The 20,558-nt window shown below is 35.5% G+C and overlaps 1 protein-coding gene across 3 annotated transcripts in view; it reads right to left on the reverse strand.

Annotated features, from left to right (window-relative positions):
• Positions 1-20,558, reverse strand: part of MACROD2 (mono-ADP ribosylhydrolase 2) — a 2,303,223-nt gene that overhangs the window by 896,245 nt on the left and 1,386,420 nt on the right. The window lies entirely within an intron of this gene.

Raw genomic sequence — 20,558 nt, forward strand, 5'->3', positions numbered from 1 at the left:
GGTTACAATTCACCCAATCCTTTCAACATGCCTTCCAAGGGAAACTAATACTTTTATCCTATTTATTAGTTAAAAAGTGAAAGGGGGCATTCAACTGAAAAAAAGAAACCAAAACAGTTCAGGCTGTGTCTTTAGATGTCAAAACAACCCACTAGAAGTTTAATGGATTGAATTGATCAATGCAATTGGTCATTTTGGTATAAAGGCTATTAAAAAAAAACCTCTCTCCTATAAAATTCTATTGTTAGCATTAATATAATATTGTTATGTCATTTTTGAACTGAGGCACTGCATGAGTGCCCCATGTTAATGATCAATTTCAGTGTAAGATGTAGGACAAGAGAATCAGCTATAGATTCATAGCCACATCTGTTTTCCTAAGGCTCAATAAGCTAGTTTCAATCAACCACAAACTTATACAATGTATGTCACCCACTAGTCAAAACAATTTAAACAGATGCCCATTTGTTTAAAGGAATATGATTAACCAGTTTTCCTATTGTCTTGCTTGTAAATGGTTATCATCAATAAACATTTAATTCAGCAACCATTACTATGTGATTCTGTTGCTAGTTACAGTGGAGAATACATAAATAAACACAACTGGGACAATTTTTACACTTTAGGATTTCATAACCTAATAGGTACAAAATGATAGTAAATAAATAACCATAATAGAGTATAGAATATGAGAAATGGGAAAGCTGGGTATCTATGAAGTTCTACAAAAATATTAAGGGAGGAAGCATCTTTTCTGCCCCTTAGGATCTGGAAGACTTCCAGAAGGAGGTAATATTGGGCTTGGATCTTGAAAGTGAGATAATTGCTAGAAAATAATGTAAATATATTTAAAACCTTTAGAGAGATGTGAGCTTCCTTTCTGGCACTACATTGAATTGCTGAGTTGGCAAAAGCTTAAATCGCATGCCACTTCTATCCCTCATTCAGGGAAGCTTTCTCGGCATCTTTTCCTCTTCAATGAGTAGAAATCTGTTTCTCACTCCTCTGAATTCCTAAAGTATTTTGTTGGTTTCTGCTCTCATAATTACACTTGATTAGCATTTGTGAGTAAAAGCTCTATCTTCTCTATTGTAAGATTCTACAGACAAGATGTAATCTTCTAATTCTTCATTATCACCTTAAAACTAATCAACAGTGACCCCGACAAGGAATATCTTTTCTATGTCACTTCTTCAGCCTTTGTGTGTGTGTGTGTTGCCTTCCTCCATTAGACTGTAAGCTTCTTGAAGGCAAGGACTGTCTTTTTTGTATTTGTATTCTCAGAGTTTGGCACAGTGCCGCGAACACAGTAGGAGTTTAATATATATTTATTGATTATTGAATATTGATCTAGGTTCTTCTGGCTCCAAATCCAGTATGCTGTTTCCAAAGTACCAAGTCACCCTTTCTAACTCCTTGATGACATGCACTCCCACCATAAGACAAGTCATTTAATAGTGATGATAATACATTATACATCTCTTTTGATAACTCAAGGTGCCAGGGATACAACTCATGAACAATAAACAACAGAAATGGTAATATTTCTAGATTATGTTTTGGTGAAAGTCTCTAAAAGAAAGTATCAGGAAAATTCTAAATGGAATTCCTAGAAAGCTTGATAAATCCTGTCTTGACCATTCTTGACCAATCAACAATCCTACCAGAATGCTAGCTCCTTTAGGGCAAAGCTTCTTAAACTATGGGTCATGACCCCAGATCAGTAACTGAATGTGGGAGTCATGAAAAATTTGGCAACAGTAAAAGGTTATGTATACTTATTTTATGTAGCTACATACCCAGGGTTACAGAAAAATTTCTCAGGCAAAAAGGGGTTGCAAGTGGAAAAAGTTTAAGAAGCCCTGTTTTAGGGCAAGAGCCATTTTGATAATTTGTATACCCAGGTCTTAATACACTGGCTTGTGTATGGTAATAATCATTTAACACATGTTATTTTCCCCTTCTATTTCTGTTTCTAAAGTGAGATCATGGCTGAGAGAGCTCACAAGGAGAACTTTGAGGCAATCTGTGGCCTTTGAATTCTCAATAAAATAAAACCAAACCAATAAGCATTGATTGTGCAAGGTACTGTGATATAAAGACTAAATTATGTTAGTATGTCAGAAGTGTTATCTATAAAGACCAAAGATATGAACATCACCCTAGCTTTGGGTAGATCCTCAGCAGAGACATTACAGATAGGACCTTGGCAAGAAATGCACAGGATGAAAAGGCATGGATAAATACTTTCTCTGTACCACAGAGGTCATAATCTTACATGAGGTTCCATCTACTTTCACTGAGTCTTTGCATAGGTTCTTTTCCCATGTTCTTCCTCACATATGCCTCTTGGCTTCAAATTTCAGTTTAAAAACCTCCTATATGAGGTCTTTCCAGTTCCCTACAGCTGTTTATGTGTCCCTAACTTCCAAAATTTCCTTATATTTGCTTAATAAATACTTCTATGTTTACAAGATGTCTCCTCTGATGGGATATGATCTTGTAGACATAGACTGCTTCATTTTGGTCTTTATATCCCAGGACCTGGCACATAGCAGACAATAAATTTGTTGATATGAATGTGCTGACTGATTAAAGTACTGACATTTCAATAACATATCCATGTAATGTCTATCAACTGGGGAATGGCTGAATAAACTGTGGTATATGATGGTGATGTAATATAATTGTGCTTTAAGAAATGATAAGCAGTATGATTTCAAAAAGGCCTGGAAAGACTTGTATAAACTGATGTATAGTGAAATGAGCAGAACCAAAAGAACATTGTGCACACAGACAGCAATAATGTTTGATGAAGAATTGTGAATGACTTAAATATTCTCCGCAGTACAATGATCCAAGACAATCCCAAAGGACTATCGATGAAACATACTATCCACCTCCAAAGAAAGAACTGATATTGATGGAACACAGACTGAAACATGCTACTTTTTACTTTCATTTTTTCTTTTATTCAAGTTTTTTCCATACAAAATGACTAATATGATAATTTTTTACACAATTGCACATTAATAACCTATATCTGATTGCTTACTGTCTTAGGGAGGGTGGAAGGGAGAGAGGGAAAGAGGGATAAAATTTGGAACTAAAAACTATAAATAAAAATGTTTATTATTTAAAAAAATAATGTAACCATATATTCACAAGGTTTTTGTTTGTTTGTTTTTGCAGGGCAATGAGGATTAAGTGACTTGCCCAGGGTCACACAGCTAGTAAGTGTCAAGTGTCTGAGGCCACATTTGAACTCAGGTCCTCCTGAATCCAGAGTCAGTGCTTTATCCACTACGCCACCAAGTTGTCCCCCACATGTGGTTTTTGAAGGAGGATTTTGGTAGTAAAATCTTGTAGTCAAACACATTTAGCCCTACATCTTAAATTCAACCTGCATGGTGCTTGAATTAGGAACTGTAATCCTACACCAATGTGAGAACATTCAATCTCTCATCTAAATAAACATAAATTTGCATTTGTGATTAAAGGTTATAGAGGATTTTTAATGCCAACCTGCTTTCCCATTTCTACTTAATACTTATCAAACACGCTTCTCCCATTCACCTAGTTTCAGCTGTATACTTAGTGAATAAAAGTATTAGTCTACACATTATATTTAGGACTATACATTACAAAAATTACAAAGTACATTCTAAACACCCAAATATATAATTTGAAATAAACTCTCCATTGTACCATTCTAGACAAATGAGATCTTCACATATGGTTTTTAGGCTTTCAATATGATCATAATTGAATACCCAGCTATAAACAGAAGCTAATGAGTTGATACTAGAACATCAAGTATATAAAGCAGTAAGAATAACTCAATTATGGAAGCCAGTTGTTGTATATTTGTATTTTATTAAACATGGAATTTCATCAGAGTAGAGAGCTCCTATTAACAAATTTACTCTACTATTGTAGATTGTTGCCTGACCTGCAATTTATGGTCTTAAAAGAGTTGCCCAGGGTCACACAAATTATATGTGTTAGTGGGGCAATTTGAACTCAGGTCTTTTTTTTTTTTTGTGGGGCAATGGGGGTTAAGTGACTTGCCCAGGGTCACATAGCTAGTAAGTGTCAAGTGTCTGAGACCGGATTTGAACTCAAGTACTCCTGAATCCAGGGCCGGTGCTTTATCCACTGCGCCACCTAGCTGCCCCCAAACTCAGGTCTTCTTGACTCTGAGACTAGCCCTCTATTAAATTATTTTTCAATGTCCTGCATCAGCCAAGAAACCTCCCAGTACGGCAACTTCATTCGCATTAAAATATGCCTTGCTCATTATTTCCAGAAGCAACCTGAAAATCCCAAATGTGTAAATAGTAGACATATTTCTTCATAAAGAAAAGAGGGAAAAAAGACATATTTATATTAAAACGACAGAGTAAAACCACACTCCCTGTATGAGTAGCCACAAATGCTAAGAAGAGAGAAAATTCATGGCTTGTTGTCTACAGTACAGATAAGACCACTCAAAGGAATCACCACACATATACTGAGGAAGATTACTCATGCTGACCAATCTCTTAGCTAGAATGAAACATGCATTATTATGTTATGTTTTCCACAATGAGACCCCTGAAGTAAGAAATTGCTAAAAAATATTAACTGTATAGTGAGTGAAAGAGGAATTGGAAAAGATTATCCTTTCTATAAATATTACAATAGGCTAACTGACTTAGGCACTAAAATCTAAAACATAATTATATTCTAGAAGTGAAAGGAAATAAATACAGAAAATTACAGTGCAGTAATTCCTTTTAGCAGACACTGAAGAAATGCTTTGCCTACCTTAGTCTACACTATGAGAACTTTTCTGAAGAAATGTCTAATCTAAACACTCAATGACAAAAACCATACAATTCAATTCAATTCTATTGACCAAATATTTATTGAGTACTTTTTATATCCCAGTTGTCATACTAGAAACTTGTAATACAAAGGTAGATCCAACACAGGAACTATTTTAAAGTAACTTGCAACTTAATAAACTTTGATATATGGGGACCAAGATATAGCCAGTTTATTGGCAAAGGCTTAGATGAGTGAGGTAGTCTGGAGCAAGAACAGGCTCAGGTCCAAGAGCACAAAGTTTGAGAAGGTACCTATGGCTTAAAGAAAGCTGAGAAAACCATTTTCCATTTCCACCCTGCCATTTCTTGGTAGAAGATATAGTCACATTGTATGGCTTAATGGGGATTTATCTTGAAACTCAGATGAACTAAAGGAGTAAGACACTGTCTACTTCACTGAATAGAGAGGAACAGTGGTTACCATAAATAGACATAACTAGACAATGTATAGTATTATGATAGAGCCCAAATGATCTGATAAAGGACCTCTGTGACTATGTGATTGTTGGGAGATGGACGAGAGGACACTTGAGTACAGCATAGCAAAATAGATTATAAGACATCTTGTGTCTGGAAAGATGGAGTAGGATTTGTAAGTTGGCAATGAGTGGTAGCAGGAATTCCAGGCTCTCTTGTCTGGGTCAAGTTATATGGAAAAATAAAGCTTCTTAGGTACATCTCTAAAATATAAATTTCTGTATCACCATGAAACCCTGACTAAAACTCTATGGAATGTGGTAGAAGGAAAACAAAACTGGAACATGTGTCGATGGCTAATGTAAAATATAATGTATTTGGTGCTTTTCAAAAGACAATTAAATACAAGATGAAAAAATACTAATCATTCATTCATCCATTACCTCAAAACACTGTCATTGAATACCCACTATGGAAAGGTATTAAAATTCTACTCCTTATGATCAATCAGTCAATCAGTAAGGAAGTAATGACTATATACCAAATAAGGTGCCAGGTACTAGGGATGAAAAGTCAAAATGTCTTTCCCTTGTCCACAAAGAGCTTAAAACTTATTAGGGTAGGGGCAGCTAGGTGTGCAGTGGATAGAGTACGCGGCCCTGGAATCAGGAGTACTTGAGTTCAAATCCAGCCTCAGACACTTGACACTTACTAGCTGTGTGACCCTGGGCAAGTCACTTAACCCCAATTGCCTCAAATAAATAAACAAACAAACAAACAAACAAACAAACAAATAAATAGAAATTTTAAAAAACCTTATAAGGGTAGACAATGTTATATGTATATAAATATACACAAAAATTCAATGTCATTTTGGAGAGAAGGTACTACTAATAAATGGGGGGATCAGAAAAGACCTCCTATAGGAGGTAGTTTTTGATATGAACTTTGAAGGGAATTAGGCATCTAAGTGTGAGGAGTGTGGAATAACAAAAAGGCCAGCTTTCTTTAACCATAGATTGTGTGAAAGAAAGGAATATATAATAATCTTTGAAAGGCAGGTTGAAGTCAGGTTGTAAAAGTAGAGGAGTCTATGATTCTTGAGGTAATAGGGAGCCACTAGAGTTTCTTGATCTGATCAATGACATGATCACATCTGTCAGAAGGGAAAAGACCTTTACTTGGAACATATCACCTACAGATCACTGACAATGGGAAAAAGACACAGTAGTTCAGTTATGATTTTGATAAAACCAGCTTCTAGTTTTATTTATTAATTCAATGGTTTTCTTACTTTCAATTTTATTAATCTCTCCTTTGATTTTCAGCATTTCCAATTTGGTGTTTAGCTGGGGATTTTTTAATTTGTTCATTTTCTAGTTCTTTTAGTTGTATGCCCAAATTATTGATCTTTTTCTCAATTTTATTGATGTAAGTGGTTAAGGATATAAATTTTCCCCTAAGAACTGCTTTTGCTGCATCCCATAAATTTTGATATGTCTCATAAATGTCATTTTCTTTAATGAAATCATCAATTGCTTCTATGATTTGTTCTTTGACTCACTTGTTTTTAGGATCAGATTATTTGATTTCCAATTGGTTTTTAATCTCACTTTCAATTGTGCATTATTGAATGTAATTTTTATTTCATTATGATATGAAAAGGATATGTTTATTATTTATGCTTTTCTGCTTCTGGTTGTTAGATTTTTATGCCCTAATACATGGTCAATTTTTGTGTAAGTCCAATGTCCTGCTGAGAAGAAGGTATAATTCTTTCTATTCCCATTCCATTTTCTCTAGAGCTCTATCGTATCACATTTTTCAAGAATTTTATTCATTTCCTTAACCTTTCTTATTTATTTTTCAGTTAGATTTATCCAGTTCTGAGAGAGGAATGTTAAGGTCCCCCAGTAAGATAGTTCTATTATCTATTTCCTCCTGTAACTCATTCAACTTCTTCAAAAATTTAGATGCTATACCATTTGGTGCATGTGTTAAGTATTGATATGACTTCATTCACTATGGTACCTTTCAGCAAGATATAGTTTCCTTCTTTATCTTTTAAAATTAGATCTATTTTTGCTTTTGCTTTGTCTGAAATCATCATTGCTACCCTTGCTTTCTTTGCTTCAGCCAAAGCATAATAGATTTTGTCCCATCCCTTTACATTTATCCTGTGTGTATATCACTGCTTCAAATGTGTTTCTTGTAAACAATATATTGTAAGGTTTGGGGTTTTAATCCATTCTGCTATCTACTTCCTTTACGGGGTGAGCTCAGGGAGAGAAGGAGGGATAAAGATTAGAAAAGAAAAATATAAATAATAATGTTTAACCTGAAAAAAATAAAAGAAGGTGGGGGAGGGTTGTGCTGGGAAGGGTACAGGATGTATATATGTATCTATACACACAAACATAAATATATATATTGTGCATATATGAGTTATTTAGATCTTTATATAGTAATTATATGTAAACACATTTGCCATATATATTATTTATATAAATTGAGATGTATACATTGTTTATAAAAGTGATTTACCTGTATTAAAAAAACCTGCCTGTTTATAAAACAAAAGGAAGAGGAAGGATTTAAAATACTAAGTTATATGTACTAGAATATATCTAAATGTAATAACACAGAAAAAAATACATTATATATGTTATATATATGTGTATGTGTATATTATATATATGTTTCATATATGTATAAAATATAATTATATATCACAAATATTTTTTTAATTTTGATTTTGTTTCTGTTTCCTCTAGCAAGACAAATATCCACTACACTGGACGTAAACAAAGAAAAATATGTGGCAAGTAACTGATAGACAACACAAGTAAGGATACAGTAAGAGAGCACCTAGTTTTCCTTGATGCTTTCAAGTTGCCTTGCCCAGATGTACTATTCCCTTACATAGCAAAAGAACTGGCAAGTGTGATTGCTGATCTAATGTCAACAGTACTGGAAATATTGTTGAAAATGGTAGTGGTACCACAGAATTAGCAAAGACCAAATATTGCCCTGATTTTCAAAACAAAGGAAGGTAAAAATTTCTTCAAACTATCAGTCAGTGGATTTGATGCCAGGGAAAATTCTAAAATGACTCATTGAAGAGATGGTTAGAGAATACTTTTTTAAAGTAATGTACCTGCATGGATTTATCAAGAATAGGTAATACCAGAATATTATTTTAATAATTACTGAAGTACTGGATCAAGAGAATAATGTCTATATAGTTTACCTTAAATTTGTCAAAGCTTTTGATAAAATATTGCAAGTTCTCATGGAAATGATGGAGTGATGGAGACAGCTAGTAAGTGCCTAAGGTTGGATTTGAACTCCTGACTACAGGCTACATTCTCTATGCATTATGCCATCTACCTGTTTCTAATTGGACCCCAGGAGAATCAGGAAAGGCCTCATTAGCCCGGCAAAAAGATTGAAAGGGGGCCAGAGATTCTAAGATGAGAAGGTGACAGGGTTCTCTAGGCTTGAAAAAGGTTCAGAAGTGGGAAATGGGAATGGATTGTTGGATACAAAGAAAAGCAAGTGGGGTGGTTTGGTAAGAACATAAATTCAGTATTTAGAAAGACAAACTAGAGTCAGAGAAATTTGCTTTTTTTCCCTAGAGGCAATTGGGAGCTACTGAAGTTTGTTGGGTTGTGTGGAATAGGAAGGGGCATTGATGAGATCAATCTGTGCCTTATGAATATCTATTAGGCAGCTAAGTAGGGGATGAATTAGAAAGGGAAGTGAGCTGAATCATTGTGTAGTGGAAAGAGAGCTGGGCCTGGAGTCAGTAAGACCTGAGTTCAAATTCAGCCACATACACTATCTGTGTGATCTTAACCTCTGTCTGCCTCAGTTTCCTCAACTGTAAAGTGAAAATAATATAGCATCCACCTCACAGGGTTTTGGGGAGGATCAAATAGATATGCATTTGTAAAGTAAAGTGCTTCACACATAGTAGGTGCCTAATAAATGCCTGTTCTGTACCGTCTTCTTTCCTCATAGGGTCTTAAACACTCTTCTTGGATGTTTTCTATAGTTCTTGATTAGAACTAGAACAGAGAGAAACAACTGAGAATGATGAAATCAGATGATTATCATGGTCTGCTACAGACCTATTGGTGACTTGCCCCGCTTTTGTCTCACTGATGAAACAAGAAAACATGCTACATCTTTATTTTTTCCTAGATCAGTTTTGAGAGCTCAATCAGGTTGACACTATCTTTGAAAAATGCCTGGAGTAGGCACTTTGGTTTCCTTTGGTTCCAAAATGGTTGAAAACATAGAATAAATGAACACGCTGAATGTCAGAATAATGTTCTTCTCTGAGTACACAAAAGCCAAGTAGCATCAGAAGTACCTCAGAAGCCTCGTCCCTAATTCACCCTGATGTGACTGGGAGGCCTGGCTGATTCTGGGCCCCATAAGGACTCCTGCAAATGGGTTTTTGCTTTGTACTGTACATTCCATAATTCCTCAGTGCATCATAATAAGAGCTAGCACAGGAGAATTGCCTTTTAGTTTCAAAGCACTTCATAACCATTAATTATTAAAGGCTTACAATCTCCTTGTGAGGGAGGTCAGTAGCAAAACACTCATATCATGGCTGAGGAAGCAGCGAGATGAAGATGTTAAATGTCAGGGAGAGAAATCAAACAAGAAGAAAGGCCATGGAAAAGGATGACCTCCCAGTTCTTCATCTGGGGATTGGTAGGTGCCAGCATGATGGGGCAGGTCCTAACTGGCAACAGCTGTGGAGCATCATCGTTGGGTACCCACAGAGATTAGTCACTTGGGCAGGAGCCAACCATTTATACTATGATGTGTTACTCCTCCTGCACTTTGGCCAGTGAAAAAGTTCTTCTCACCTTAATGCTGCCATTTTTCAAGTCAAGTCAACAAACATTTATCATGTGCCAGGAACTATGCTAAATGCCAAGGCAAAAACAGTCCCTGCACTTCACAGGGTCACCCCTCTAATGGAGAAGGCAACATGAACAATGTATAATCAAGCATAGACACATATATGTGTATTATACACACACATAAAATATCATCCCAACTCTTTCCCTTACTTTCAATCTCTACCTCTCTACTGGTTCATTTCCTACTACAAATATGCCCATGTCTCCCCTATCAGGAAAAAAAAAATCCTCCTTTGATCCTTCATTCCCTGAAAACTATCATTCTATTTCTCTGCTGCCCTTTGTAGCTGAATTCTTTGAAAAGATCTTCTACAATAGATAGATACCTTTGCTTTCTTTCTTCTCACTCTTTTCTTAACCCCTCACAATCTGTCTTCAGACTCATGATTCCAACAAGACTTCTGTTTCCAAAGCTACTAATGTTCTCTTAGTTGCCAAATCCAAAGTCCTTTTCTCAATCCTCATTCTTCCTGACACAGCTGCCATTTTGGGCATTGTTGATCACTTTCTTCTCCTTGATGTTCTCTACTTTCTAGGTTTTTTTGGACACCACTTTCCCCTAGTTTTCCACTTATCTATCGGACTGCTCCTTCTCTGTCTCCTTCTCCAGACCATACCCTCTAATTGCAGGTGTCCCTCAGGGTTCTTTCTCAGACCCTCTTCTCTGCTCACTTTATAATACTTCTCCTGGTGATCTCATCAGCTCCTGTGGTTTTAATTACCATCTTTATCCTGATGATTCTCAAATCTACCCTTCCTGCCCCAGACCCTCTGCTGACTTCCAATCTCACATCTCCAACTGCCTTTTAGATATTTTGAATTGCATGTCAAGTAAAAATATTAAACTCAATATATGTAAAACAGAACTCACTTTTGCCCTAAACCCTCCCTGCCTCCTTCCTACCTCCCCATTTCTATAGAGGGTAACACCATCTTCCAGATCCCTCAGGCTTGTACACTAAGAATTATCCTCAACCCTTCACTATCTCATCCTGTCTCTCCCCACCCCCTCCCCCATATCCAATCTGCTACCAGGGTCTAATGATTTTACCTTTGAAACATCACTCAAATCTAACCCTTTCTCTCCTCTGACACTGCTAGCATCCTGGGACAGTTCCCCATCACCTCACCCATTGATTACTGCAATAGCCTGCTGATGGGTCTGCCGGCCTCAACCTATCCATTCTCCATTCAGATACTAAAGTGATTTTTCTAAAATGGAGGTCCCATCATGTCACCTTTCCACTCAATAAACTCCATTCATTTTCTATTTCCTCCAGGAGCAAATACAAAATCCTCTGTTTGACATTCATAGCCCTGCATAACCATGCCCCTTCCTTCCTCTCCAGTCTTCTTATATCCTGCTTCCCAGTGCATACTGTTCAATCCAGTGACATTGGCCTCCTGGCTGTTTCAAGGACAAAACATTCCATCTCCCTGTTCTGGGTATTCTCTCTGGATGTCTCTCATGACTGGAATACTCTTCCTCCTCTCCAACTAACAACTTCACTAGCTTCAAGTCCCAACTGAAATCCTATATTCTACAGGAAGTTTTCTCCAACATCTCTTCATTCCACTACCTTCTCTCTTGCATTTATCCTGGATATAGATCGTTTGTACATATTTGTTTGCTTGTTGTCTCTCCCATTAGATTGTAAACTCCTTAAGAGCAGCGACTTGCTTTTTGACACTTTTTTAAAAATCCCCAGTGCGTAGCACAGTGCCTGGCACATAGTAGGTGCCTAATAGATGTTTATTGATTACTATCCATGCATATGTGTGTATGCATTTTTACAATCCTACACATACATACTATATATATGTATAGTATGTATATTATATATATATATATATATACAGAGAGAGAGAGAGGAAGAGAGAGAGAGGAAGGGAGTATGTATATGCTGTATGTGTGTACATAGCCTACACTGGAGATAATCATGGAAGGAAGACGCTAGCACTAAGGGGGCATGGGAAAAGATTTTTGCAGAAGTTATGATTTTATCTGAGACTTGAAGAAAGCCACTTAGGGTGACTTCTTTCTCATAGAAAACATCTAAAAGACTCCCTGTAATTATATATGAGGCCAAAGATGATCATATAGGCATGTCTTGATTTATACAACAAAAATACATGTTCCCAAATGGTTTATATATGCATCAATTTTTTACAAATACAAAATCATATTTTGCCATTAATTTATATCATAATTTAATGGATGCTCTTTCTTCACTTGGGAGTGATCTCAAATTGGCAATGGGATGCTAAGCTTTAAATTTAGCTTTTAGTTTCTCAGCCTTCTCCCCAGTCTATTCTTCTTCTGGCAGCTAGTGTGTGTGTGTTTGTGTGTGTGTGTGTGTGTGTGTGTGTGTGTGTGTGTGTGTGTGTGTGTGTGTAGGGGGAGAGGTGCTTGCTAGTCACTAGTACTTAAAATTACTAAAGGAACTGATAAGTGAAGGAAGCCTGAGGCAAATACTTCTGTTAAGTGCATGATCTATCCTACAAAGTGAATTTCTGCTCTATAATTTATCTGTTTGGTAAATTCAAACTTCTGTATAGAAGGTTTCCTGAAAGTGGTCATACATGTCCTCAAAACATAAGAAGGCTCTGAAGAGCATCTTCATGTCAAAAATGTTCCCTGGAGACTTCTCTCATCCTTTCCCTGACTTCTTTTGAGCTTCCCCTCTCTGGTATGGGTTTTTAGGGGAAACATTCTGGATTAAGAATAATGGTAGGAGGGGCAGCTGGATGGCGCAGTGGTTAAAGCACCGGCCCTGAATTCAGGAGTACCTGAGTTCAAATCCAGCCTCAGACACTTGACACTTACTAGCTGTGTGACCCTGGGCAAGTCACTTAACCCCCACTGCCTGCAAAAAAAAAAAAAAGAAAAGAAAAAAAAAGAATAATGGTAGGGGGCAGCTAAGTGGCACTAGGCAGCTAGATGGTGCATTGGGTAAAGCACTGTCCCTGGATTCAGAAGAACCTGAGTTCAAACCCAGCCTCAGATACTTGACACTAGCTGTGTGACCCTGGAATGAGTCATTGCTCCACAGAGAGAGAGAGAAAGAGAGAGAGAGAGAGAGAGAGAGAGAGAGAGAGAGAGAAGAAGAATGGTAGGTAAGTAAAGTGGTAATTAGGAAAAAAACTGATAGTCATTTAATGTAAGAAACAGTAAAAACCTGTGATTAAATATTTGGTATTGAGAACTTCCTCCCATTAGTGCAGATCTCAAACACTTGTATGAATTGCTTGAAGTACAGAGGTTAAGTGATTTTCTTAGGGTCTGATAGTTATTAAGAGTCAAAGGTGATATTAAAAATAAAAACTTCTCTTGCCTCTAAACCCAGAACTGTGAAAAACAAATAGAAATAGAAAACTATTTTTTTTAGTTTTAAAGATTTGTTTTCATGAGATTTCTAGTTTCAAATTTTTCTCCCTCCCTCCCCAAGACACCAAGCAGTTATTTCTGCATTAGTCATGCTGTGAAAGAAGAATCAGAATAAAAGGGAAGAACTTCAAAAAACAAAAACAAAAAACAGAAATAGTATGGTTCAATCTTCATCTAAATTCCACGGTTCTTTTTGTCTGTATTTGGAGAGTATTTTCCATCATAAGTTCTTTGGAACTATCTTGGACCATTGTATTGCTGAGAAGAGTCAAGTCTATCACAGTTGATCAACACACAATGTTGTTGATACTGTATACAGTGTTCTCCTGGTTCTGCTCATCTCACTCAGCATCAGTTCATGCAAGTCCTTCCAGGTTTCTCTGAAATCTGCCTGCTCATAGTTTCTTACAGCACAATAGTATTCCATTACATTCATATACTATAACTTGTTCAGCAATTCCCCAATTGATGGGCATCTCCTTAATTTCCAATTCCTTGCCACAACAAAAAGAGCAACTATAAATTTGTACATATGGGTCCTTTTCCCTTTTTTATGATCTCTTTGGGAAAAAAAAAATTAATATTGGTATTGCTGGGTTAAAGGGGATATACAGCTTTATAGTCTTTTGGGCATAGTTCCAAATTGCTCTCCAGAATGGTTGGATCAGTACATAACTCCACGAACAATGCATTAGTGTTCCAATTTTTCCACAGCTTTTCCAACATGTATTATTTTCCTTTTTTGTCATATTAGCCAATCTGATTGGTGTGAGGTGGTACCTCAAAGTTGTTTTAATTGGCATTTCTCTAATCAATAGTGATTTAGAGCATGATTTCATATGGCAATAAATAGCTTTGATTTCTTCATCAGAAAACCGCCTATTCATGTGCTTTGACCCTTTCTCAATTGGGAAATGACTTGGATTTTTATAAATTTGATTTAGTTGCGGATATATTTTAGAAATGAGGTTTTTATCAGAAATGTTGGCTATAAAAATTATTTTCCAGATTTCTGCCTCCCTTCTAATTTTGAATGCATTGCTTCTATTTGTACAAAACCTTTTTAATTTAATGTAATCAAAATCATACATTTTACATTTTATAATATTCTCTATCTCTTGTTTGGTCACAAACTGTTCAACTTTCCATAAATCTGAGAGGTAAACTATTCCTTCCTCTCCTAATTTACCAATGGTATCACCTTTTATGTCTAAATAATATACCCATTTTGATGTTATTTTAGTATAAGGTGTAAGATGTTGGTCTATGCCTAGTTTCCGCTATATTATCTTCCAGTTTTCCCAGCAGTTTTTGTCAAATACTGAATTCCTATCCCAGAAACTGGAGTCTTTGGGTTTATCAAACAGTATATCACTAAAGTCATTTACTACTGTGTCTCCTGTGCCTAACCTATTATATTGGTCCACCACTCTATTTCTTAGCCAGTAACAAATAGTTTTGATGATTGCCACTTTATAGTAAATCTTTAGATTTGGTACTAGTCCACCTTCCTGTGCATTTTTTTTTCATTCATTCCCTTGATATTCTTGACCTTTTGTTTTTCCAGATGAATTTTGTTATTATCTTTTTCTAGCTCTATAAAATAATTTTAGTTAGTCTTATTGGTATGGCACTGAATAAGTAAATTAATTCAGGTCGAATTGTCATTTTTATTATATTATCTTGGCCTATCCATGAGCAATTGATATTTTTCCAATTATTTAGAACTGATTTGACTTGTGTGAAAAGTGTTTTGTAATTGTGTTCATAGAGTTCCTGGGTTTGTCTTGGCAAGTAGACTCCCAAGTATTTTATATTATCTACCATTACTTTAAATGGAATTTCCCTTTTTATCTCTTGCTGATGGACTTTTTTTGTCATGTCCAGAAATGTTGATGATTTATGTAGATTTGTTTTATATCCTGCTACTTTGCTAAAGTTGTAATTGTTTCAAGTAATTTTTTTAGTTGATACTCTAGGATTCTCTAAGTATACCATCATATCATCTGCAATGAGTAATAGTTTAGTTTCCTCCTTGACTATTCTAAATCTTTTCATTCCTTTTTCTTCTCTTATTGCTAAAGCTAACATTTCTAGTACAATATTAAATAATAGAGTTGATAATGGACATCTCTGTTTTATCCCTGATCTTATTGGGAATGCCTCTACCTTATCCCCATTACATATAATGTTTGCTGATGGTTTTAGGTAGATACTGCTTATTATTTTAAAGAAAGCTCCACCTATTCCTATGTTCTCTAGTGTTTTTATTAGGAATGAGTGCTGTATTTTGTCAAAAGCTTTCTCTACATCTATTGAGATAATAATATGATTTTGGTTAGTTTTCTTATTGATGTAGTTGATTATGTTGATAGTTTTCCTAATGCTGAACCAGCCCTGCATTGCTGATATAAATCCCACCTGGTAATAGTGTATTATTCTGGTGATCACTTGCTGTAATCTCCTTGCTAATATCTTGTTTAAGATTTTTGCATCAATATTCATTAGGGAAATTGGTCTATAATTTTCTTTCTCCATTTTGGCTCTGCCTGGTTTAGTTATCAACACTATATTTGTGTCATAAAAGGAATTTGGAAGAACTTCTTCACCTATTCTTCCAAATAGTTTGTATAGTATTGGACTTAATTGTTCTTTAAATGTTTGGTAGAATTCACTTGTAAACCCATCTGGCCCTGGAGATTTTTTCTTAGGGAGTTCATTAATGGCTTGTTCAATTTCTTTTTCTAATACAGATTTATTTAAGGATTTTATTTCCTCTTCAGTTAACCTGGGCAATTTGTATTTTTGTAAATATTTATCCATTTCATTTAGATTGTCAAATTTATTAGCATACAGTTGGGCAAAATGAAACAGAAAATTCTAAACCATACAACAGAATCTGTGAGGACTTAGAAAAACAAACCATATTAACATTATTTCTGTTTTTTTTCATATTTTTCCTTTAAAAATGTTTCCCAATTGGGGGTGGCTAGGTGGCGCAGTGGATAAAGCACCGGCCCTGGATTCAGGAGTTCCTGAGTTCAAATCTGGCCTCAGACACTTGACACTTACTAGCTGTGTGACCTTGGGCAAGTCACTTAACCCCCACTGCCCCGCAAAAAAAAAAAAAAAAAAAACCAAATAAAATGTTTCCCAATTATATTTTGACCTTATATTTTATCTTTATATATAGTTTTTAGTTTGTTCCTTTACTTAATTTTATCTTATATTTAATCTTTGTCTTACCCTTACATTTCATATATATTTAATGTTATATTTTAATTATATTAAAATGGGTAGCACTCTGGAATATTATGGGCCTCTCATAGTCCTGGAACCATATTGGACATCTCTGCCTTATATCATCTGACTCTAGCAATACAATATGAATCCCCCAAAATGCTAGTCAGCACAATAACTGAAGTCTATATTAACCATATACACAGAAATACTTTTGAGATGTCTGTGTTTTTTTTCAGAAAACCCTAATGGAGATAGTTCATTTCTGGATTTGAAGTCAGAAAGAGCTGGGTCAAATCCTGGGTCTACCAATTTCTGGGCAAGTTGTGTATCTTCTGTGGGAGTATGTTTCCTTATTTGAAAAATAATAGGATGAATTTCTGTACTCCAAGGTCCTTTCCAGCTCTAAATCTATGATCACATAAAACTAATGATTATTCTCCAATAGAGATTGCTAAATGGAGGGAAAAAGTTGTGGTGAAACTCTACATACCTTCTTATACCTACACTCAGCTGTAATTTACAGAAACAAATAAAAAAATAGGAAGTCACCTGATTAAATGCAAAATTATCACATCTGCATTTTTATCTTTACAACTTGTAGCTAAATGACAAGCAATAATCTTCAGATCACAAAATTAATATTTCTAATTAACTCTGCTCAGTGTCTATAAACAGGAATGCTGTTTCAAATACCAACCAATAATAATGATAATATTGGTAATGAGCCCGGAAACATTAGATTTATTTGTTCAGATCTCATCTCAATAAAAGAAATCTTTCTTTTGCTATGGAAATGCACTAACTACAAGATAAGTTACCAAGGAAATATGTTTCCAACCATGTTCAGGATCCCCAATCATGCTGAGCTGTGAGTGTGAGAAACGATTTAACAGCCAGTTCTTCCATCTGCGCTACAGCAGGCAGGCAGCCAGCTTCCAGGATGATCAACAGCCTCTGGGGAGTATGACTTACCAGCCAATGAGGAATCCATTTTGCTGCTCGGTGTTTTGTCGATTGATTTTTTAAACTGAGAATTGCCAAAGCAGCAGCCCACTTGCCAATACTTTCATCTCTGCCAGTTCACTTTAACAGCACAACCTAACCATTAGGAAAGGCAATGGCCACCCAAAGGTAGATGAAAATGGGTGTAAAACACCTAAACAAGCATTGCTTCTGCACACGTGAAGTGTCCTATTAATTGTAAGTGGTTTCCCCAAAGCTAAGAAAAATGAAACCTTCTGGGTATGATGAAGTTGCAATGATTCTTTTGTATCCTAACTAAAGTGATTTTTTTCTTCGTTACAGCATTTTTCATGCTAATCCCAAATTTGCTATCAAGTCAGTGACAATAGATAAAATGGATTTCTTTAAAGAAGCCAATAAAGCCAGTTGTGGATATTAACAAGCCTGCAGTGCAGATTGGAAGATTCATAATGTGGAGAACACACAATTCTACCAATTCCAAAGGGCATTAGTTAAATTGTGATCATTGTGCTTGTAAACCAAAAAATTAGCATCATACTTTCAAAGGACTAGAGTGCTTCAGTTTCCGATCCATCTTTTAAAAGGCTGTGCTTGTTTAAATGCATTGTTTATAGTTTGTGCTTTTACTGCTTTGGGTCTGATCTTGCCAGGTTTCATGAGCTCTGCTGGGTCATGTCTGATCAGTAGCTTCCCCTAAGGAAAAATTCAGGTGTTACGAGAACAGTACTGGTAATTCAGCAAGAGCAACATAGTGCTAAGGAAGAAGCACAGTTGTTTGTTTTAGAATCAAAGAATCTGGATTCAGATTCAGATTCTGCCATTTAGTAATGTAAAATCTCGGGAAATTCACCCAGATATGTCAAGTTTCTCATCGGTAAAATGAAGGAGTTGAATGAAATAATCTTTATAGTCTTTTGAATATCTATTTGGGAATGCAGATAATCTTTATTTTACAGAAACCATTGGAAAAATAATTGGAATCTTTAAACTATTAAATCAAGCCAACAAATATTTATTTATCACCTATTATGTGCAAGGCATTGGGCTAATCATAAAAGAAAGGCCAAAAAAACCCAACAAAACTTGAAGTGTAAAGGGAGATACAATATGCAAATAATTATGTGCGATACACACACACACACACACACACACACACACACATAGATGCACACACATGTGGGAGAGAGACAGAATAAATTGGAGAAAATCTCAGAGGAATGGCACAAGACAAACATAGGGTGGCCTAGATGATAATTTTGGAGGAAACAGTGGCAAGATAAGGTTATATAAATCACTCATATTGATGTATAGTGGAAATTGCTATCCTGCATAAGTAGGACCAAAATCAGAAAAGATACTCTGTGTGTATATATTTGTAATAAAGAGAAAGAAAACATATACAGATACTGAGGGAACATATAAGAGAGCAACAAAGACAAAGTTCAAAAAAGGTAGAAATAAGGACGAGTGAACAATAAATCAAAAGTATAAGGAAATTAATTATTTGTTGAAATAAGTATGACATATGAAGAGATATCAAGTTCTTTATTAAGTGAAGAGAATGAATTGACTCATTTAAGAAATTCTACCCAAACCCTTTCAAGAGTCATAAGTAGTATTTATATGTGTGTGTGTTATATGTGTATGATGTTAAAACGTCAGGAAGTGAAATTGGTAGGATGAAGTTCAGATAATTCAGAAAGATGAACCAAATAAGAAAAAATAGTAGAAAAAGATAGGTAGATGATATATGATGATAGATAGATGATAGACAGACAGATAGATTATAAATAAGTATATATCATGTACATATACATATATTTAAGCATGTTCCTCCTTCTCAAGGAATAAAGGTGAGTATTCTCAGCATGAGAATATTTCAGCTAGTATAAAGTCAAATGATGTTAGGCATTGACTTGACCAGGGACATATCTCTACCAATAAATGGCAAAGGTACCAGACATATTTAAATTTCTCTTGAAAACTAATTTTGCAAAAGCACTGGTTCAAATTAAAAGTAAAGATTTGGGGACAAATAAGGAGAAACTAAGTAGTCACAAGTGAAATATCATTATATCATTGGACTCTTTTGGTCACTAGAAAGAATTTAGGGAGCATAAACCCACCAGAATTCTGAAATCATACCTTATCATTCCGAATCCTTTGAAGAGGATGGAAATGGAAAGATATCAAAGTGGCAAAGGTCAGGCCAGGGGGTAACAATCTTGGGAAAAGAATCCCTACTTCTATTGTATGGCAATGAAATAAAGTGATAAGACCAAACAGAACAGGATGGGGAAGAAGGCAGATGTGTTAATGAAAATATCACATATGTACATATACCCAATCCCCAGGAAAGAACTTCAAGGAGATATGCCTTTAACGAAGAAAATCAAAAGGTAGTAGACATGCCTTTCCTTTAAATATTCCATTTTTTTTCCTCATAGGGTAAATAGAATTACAAGCTTGAGGCCTTCTGGAGGTGCTATTTAGGCACAAAATCGAATTGATGGAGAGAATTATGACTTGTGCTTATGTGCATATATAAGAGGTGGTATTGGTGTCCAAGATTTGTAAAGGAGAAACATTATTCATTCCTCCTTTGAGGAAAGACTCACATAGTTTCAGACTCTCTTTGGGACTAACAACAGAGAAGAGAATTGAAGTTGTGTAAGTGACACATCTCATACCCATGATACAGAGCTTCTTTCC

Source organism: Dromiciops gliroides, chromosome 2 (assembly GCF_019393635.1).
Source record: "Dromiciops gliroides isolate mDroGli1 chromosome 2, mDroGli1.pri, whole genome shotgun sequence".
In the NCBI taxonomy this organism is placed as follows: Eukaryota; Metazoa; Chordata; class Mammalia; order Microbiotheria; family Microbiotheriidae; genus Dromiciops; species Dromiciops gliroides.